Source organism: Fukomys damarensis, unplaced genomic scaffold, assembly GCF_012274545.1.
Source record: "Fukomys damarensis isolate Sample0158 unplaced genomic scaffold, DMR_v1.0_HiC HiC_scaffold_25, whole genome shotgun sequence".
NCBI lineage: Eukaryota > Metazoa > Chordata > Mammalia > Rodentia > Bathyergidae > Fukomys > Fukomys damarensis.
Window position 1 is genome coordinate 19,278,128 of NW_022900937.1, and position 6,437 is coordinate 19,284,564.

Consider the following 6,437-nt stretch of genomic DNA (forward strand, 5'->3'; position numbering starts at 1 on the left):
CTGTATGTAAAGCCCTGTGCGAAGGGCAAGGGCTTCAAAGTCTGCTGCAGTGTAGAGTGCTAAGGAGCCCACAAACGCCTGTGACTCACGCGCAGTCATAGCGTGAAGAAGCTGCGGAGGGCTTCGGATTCATCCGGTTTAAACTCATCCTTACCGGGGGCAAGAACTGACTTGCTTTGTCTTCTCCCACAGAGTCGGGGTCAGGTCAACAGGGCGGGCTAACAACAGGCGCCATGCAGAGCTCAGGTGCCGTGTGTGTGTGTGTGTGTGTGTGTGTGTGTGTGTGTGTGTGTGTGTCTCTCACAGTGTGTGTGTGTGTGTGTGTGTGTGTGTGTGTGTGTGTCACTCCTCCAGCCCAGCACAGTTATGAACCCCATTTCACAGATAGGGAAACCGAGGCTCTGAGAGGTTCTAGCATCACACAGCCAGCAGGCAGCGGCACTAGAATGCTGGCAGAGTTGTGACACCTGGGTCACCCTGGTCCTGGTTTTGTTTAGAAGCCTGGGAGGAAGGCATTGCACGAGGAAGCTGAGTGAGTGCTGGGAAGATTATAAGGTACTGGATGGACACGAGTTATCGTTAGAAAGAGACGAGGCTTTCAAACAAGGCGCAAAGTGGCACTGAGCTGAGTGCGATCTCCAGGAGGTGGCTTTGGCTTCAGACCTGTGCACCTGGGCAGCCCCTCCCATAGCACAGGATGGCTGATTAGCAACTGGCACCAGGGCCCAGGTGAAGTGACCAGGACCGCTGTGCCTGGACCACTGGCATCCTAACTGCAGAGGACGGGCTGAGCGGGCACAGCAGACAGGGGCTAAAAGGAGGCACAGGAGGGTGGCGGCAGGTTGGGGAGGGTTCTGACAGCCTGGATTCCGATCCTGGCGGTCTAGCACACACTAGTTGAAAGGCCACAGACAAACTGTTCAATGGCCCCCTGTGGTAGCACCTGGCCACGACCCTGTTGCGCACCAGAGACTTGTGTAGATTACAGTGCTGATCCATATAAAAGTGGTTGTTGTGACACTGGGCACAGATAAGCATTCAGTAAGAGCTGGTTGGTGTCATCTCAGGCATGGTCCCAGGATACCTGCTTGGTGCCACTGTCCAGGGAAGCCAGCACTAGAACCCAGCAGATGTACTGCTTCATGCTGCTTTCCCAGCAGGCCCATCACCACCTAGCTTGGGACCTTGCTTTTAGTCATAATGGAAATTAAAACAAAATCATAAATCTACAGAAAAAAAAAGCTTGAACTGGAAAGCTAGAAGGAAGATGGGAAAGGACTCCAGCTCACGTAGCTGGAAGGGGGCACACTTGATTCAGGGGTTCAGACTGGCTCACCCCCAAAGGTGGGAGGCCAGCTTTTCAAGGTGGCCTGTTGGCGATGACTATATCTCAGCCCTGGTGCCTGGCTCTGGAATCTTATGGCTGAGAGAGGGTTTCCCTTCCAGGAAGGGGTGTCTCTGTGGGGTCTCAGTCATGTGGGCTCGGCCTTTCCTGGAGTTCAGGTGATCAGAGGCTCAGGACAGTGGCTGGAGGCTTCCGGGTATGGCTGAATGTCCCCGAAAACCTCGTATCTTGGTGTCCTCGGCCTTGAAAGGGGACTTGATGCTGTAAATTTAGGGCTAATTAAGCTTGTTTTGCCAACTTTTAGACACTCCCTAAGTGACTGGCATCTGTGTCCAGAGATAAGAGGAGATTTGACCCAAGATTAATAGCAACAAAGGATGAAAGTCAAACTTTGTTTTGCTTTTAGTTACCTGTTGGCATCTGTAGGCCCAAGTGGAGGTCATGGTTTATACCAAAATTGGCTTCTAAGTCCCTGTCTGTCCCAGGAGAAAACACAAATCGTGCTTCTAATGAGCATCAGGAAAAGGCCCAGGTTTCTGCCTCTTTTCTATCCCTGTAGTAATGATCCCTATGTTATTGTTACCAGGAACCAGGGCCCTAACATGACCAGGTCCCAGTCATTGCAAGGAACAGGCAACATTGTTTTAGTCACCATGATCTGTGACATTGTTCTTCTGTAGCTTTGTTGGAATTTTTGACCTCTTGTTGACTAAGCCACCCCTAGCTCCCATACACGGGATTTACTCACATTCTGCAGAAAAAACACAGATGGGATTCAGAGTCCTCTGATGAACAGGTTAATGGTACAGCAGAAGGGAGACTGGTGTGGGAGGGAGGAGGGAGGAGGAAAACTACTCTGACTTTCCCAGGACCATGGGTGGTCAAGGAGCTTGCAAAGCCCCGTCTCACAGTGTAAGAGCCTGACTGAACCAGAGCGACTCCATGTTGACCAGCAAACGACCTAGAGACTGTTGCTCCCCCCCATCCCTTATAGGATAACTAATGATTAATTGTGAATTGTTAGGTAACTGCTTTGAAGTAGCTGGGAAACTAAATGGAAACTGTAGTGAACACAGAGACCCAACACAAATCACGCCACTCCTTACTTGCCTGTAGTTGAATGTTCTGAGCATTATAATCTAAGTTGTAAATGGAATAATGGATAATCGATCTGCTGATCATTAGTACGTGACGGTCAAGTATATGCTTGATGACCACTAGCGCTCAGATCAACTGATTCTTTGCCTTTGTCCTCTTCCTGTAAGTTTTAAGTGTAAGCCCCCCCCCCCGCTTAGCCCTATATAAAATGGCCTCTGTTTCTGAGCTAGCCGCCTCTCTGAGCTACTTGGCTTGGGGAGTGCCGTCTGGCCAGACTAATAAAGGTCTATTTGCCAACTTGCCTGGTGTGTTCCTTCTTGGGTGACTCTTGCTGTCCAACTAGCTCCTGGAGCCTCGCTGAGCTTCTGAGCCCAGCATCGTGAAAGCCTCTTGGCTGTTCACGCTCCAGGAGTAAAAGTGAGACTTAAATCTTACAACAGCACTGCATGCAGAGTACTGAAGTCCACTACACAGCTGAAGAAACTTGCTAAAAACAACAATTAGCTTGTAGGCATGGGAGTCCAGGACAGATCTATTCTATACCGGACTCCCCCTCTTCCTTTACAGTGCGGGAAAGTTGCAGGATACAGATGAGCGCCTTCATTGGTGCTTGAAACATAGCATTGGCACATCCTCTCTACAAGACCTGAGATACTCACTGTCTTGGAGCTCCATGGCTGGGTCATCCCAGCTTGGAGGAAGGAATGTGCCTTGAGAGGTAAAGGTATAGCCAGTTCTGCTCACTGGCCACCACAATCCCTCAGAAGCAAAGTGCTGGAAAACATCAGCATCTCACCTTTGACCGGGTAAAGTTTACAAGTCACCATCACCGGGAAATCCACTTCCGGTTCTGTCTCATCATTATGTTGTACTAATTTTCACTCGTTCAGTGGTTTTCTATCCAGGGGAGAGTTCAATAGGTCAGAAGTGCAAGGAACTATTTCTGGGCTCTGGCCTTTGGAAAAGCAGCCTTGTCCTGTTTACATTTCCTCTCTCCAGATTTGTCCAACCTGACCACAGAAATGTCCTCCTCCTGGGCCAGGTAAAGAGAAGCAACCAAATAGTCTGCCATCGGCCAATAGCTACTGAGCCATCAAAGGAGCCCAGAACCTTGTACTCAGCAACTGTGGTAAATATAGAAGAAAACAGCAGCCCCAAGCTCCTGACCTTGAGTGGCTGGAGCAGAAGCTCATTCCTGTCTGGGGTGGAGGCCACACATTCCAAATTCTGAACCCTTCAGGGGTGTGGCTGTTGGTCTAGTCACCCCTCCAAGCACTCCTCCAGTTATGCCACCAAATAAGGGTGAGGAGGGCAATGGGAGGCAGAGGGAAGTCTGTGAACAGTAAATATCTGAACAAATCAGGTCTCTTTAAATGTTTTTTTTGCAGGGCATGGTGGTGTATGCCTATATTGCCAGCACTTGGGAGGCTGAGGCAGGAAGATTTCTATGAGTTCAATGCTGGCTTGGGCTACATAGTTCAAAGCCAGCCTGAGTGGTGTAGTGAGACCCTGTCTCAAAAAATTTCTATTAAGTTTAATTTTCATGTTTGCAGTACATAATAATTACATTTGTTGTGGGGAGTTGGTACATATATATAACACATCTGTTATTTTTACACCTCCTTCCGTTGTCTCTTTTAGAAAACAAAATTGGACCAAGAGGCCTGTGTGTAGACTCTTAAATCATCTTCAAAAAGATGGATGGGAAGAGAATGATGGAGAGATTAGCAGGGCCGATGGCCGAGCGGAGGTCTTTCCCCGGGAGGCTGGAGAGAGGAGGTGCTTCTCTGTGTCCAGGAGACCAAAATGGGAAGGGGTGCAGGGCAGGGAGATGGAGAAAAGCAGATGAGGTAGAGAAGCCAGAATCTGAAAGACCCAGCTCTCCACTGAGTATGTCACAGCTAAGTCCCTCGAGGCCAAAGAGCGTGGGGTAGCCCATCAAAAACTGGATTTTCTTTCACCTCTGAAGCCTCAGAATAAAACAAGCCAGATTTCCCTATTTATACACCAGCTCTTTCAGAGATATGACCAGTAAATCTCATTTTCAGCCATCCCTGCCAAGGCTGTTGTTGTTTGCTTTATTTAGGAGCAAAGGTCCACCATTTATTTGTACAGGGATCTGCTGTGGGATGGGAGTGCGTGGGAGAACCAAATACAGTCCCTCCAGGAGCTCTGCAGGGGAGATGACATTTTCACCTCCAAAGGTGGTAACTGTGGTTTGAGTAATTTGTGAGACGGAATGCAGACCTGTCCCTTGGAGTCCAATAAATAGATCTGTCCCCTCAGGAGATGCTGTCCTTTGAAGGAGAGGCTGAGGAGAGCAAGAAGCTTCTATACTGCGCTTGTGTTTTCTATCACTGCTCTAGGAGATCCAGCTCGTTCTGACGTAAGCCTCTCCTCCTTCCTGGCCTCTCTGATTTTACTCTTTGTCTCCTACAGTTTACTTTCCACACAGTGACCACGGTGGTCATTTTCTGGTCCTTTTCTCTCTTCAGTTGTTTGAACTAGGGTGCTCATTATGTAGCTCAGGCTGGCCTCAAACTCACAGCGATCCTCTTGCCTCAGCGTACCAAGTGCTGGGATCAGAGGCGTGCGCCACATGCCTAGCTCACAGTCATAAACAACATAAATAATATTTTGCCACTTTCCTGTTTGAAACTCTTCAAATGCACACATGGCTGAGTAGAATTTAAATCCCTTTGCCATGGGTCTCTGGGTCCTAACTCGACTTGCCTGCTGCTGACTCCATCTCTGAGCTCTCTTCCTGGGGCGGTGGGGTGGGGGACGACTGTGCTGCAGCCACACCAACGTTTTGGGGCCACAGAGTTCCCTGCTCTGGGATTCTGTATTGGCTATTTCCATAGTAGCCTCGGTTCTTGTCACCTATCAGGAAGGTCTTGTCTGACCAAACTAAATTAGTTCCCTTCCCACACCTCCATCACTCCATTTCCCTGGCTTCATAGAGATTGCTAAGATATTAAGTCAACTGGACTCGTCTATCATTTGTTTTCTTGTGTGCTTTCCCTTGGGCAAGTCCCCAACACAAGTCCCTGGAGAGGAGGGACCACCCTACTATAAGCAAAACCTGGTGCATACTAGTTCCGTAGTATTCGCTGGATAAGTGACCTTCTCAAACCCTAGTAATAATCTTGTGAGGAATGTCAGAAAGGGAGGTGCTGAGCATTGAAGACCAGCCGTCTGACCACGGTACTCCTTCGCAGGATGCCTGTCCCTGGGCTCCCCATCTTCCCCACACTCTTATTCCCGCCCCTGGGAGGGCAGGCCGGACTACCGTGCTCTATTCAGAGCCGGGTGCAGCGACTCTCAAACCCTGCCATATTTTGCGGGGCTCGAAGATGTCCCCTTTCCTAAACTGGATCCTGTGGGTGCTCCCGTCCCTGAGCCCCTATCAGGGGTGGAGAAGGATGGGTCTGCACTGTCTGGAATAAAGTGGATTGGGCTCTCTGGCCCACCTGTTCAGCGCCCCCACTCGACCCCGGTCCATAGCTAAGCAACCTCAGGGTCCCTGTGGCGCGATGAGAAAGCTCCTGGGGCTGGGCCACCTTCATGCAGCAGAACCTATCTTGGCCATGGCCTCGCACGCCAGCCGGACAGCTTAGGAGGAGACACAGCACACTTGCCAGCCTCTCCCCCTCCCTCCGCCCTTCCAGCCTCAGGCTACCTAGGCCTTCCTCGCGCCCCAAGTTCCGGCGTTGCACTGTTTGGAGCCTTCTGCATTTCCCCGCGGCCACCCAAGCGACCCCCACCTTCCACCCACAAGCCCTGCGCAAAAAGGCGCCCAGAACTTCTGAACTGCGGTGAGCGAGCGCCTGCAGGTTTCCTCCAGCCAGGGACGGCGGAGACAGAGGCGGAGGCAGTTTTAGGCCTCAGGCCGGGTCGGACGAGGTGCGCGCGGCCCTCTTTGGACCCAGCCGACGACCCGTAGCTCGGGCGCGCGCCTGTCGCAGCCTGCAGGAAGGAGGGGTCCGGCCCG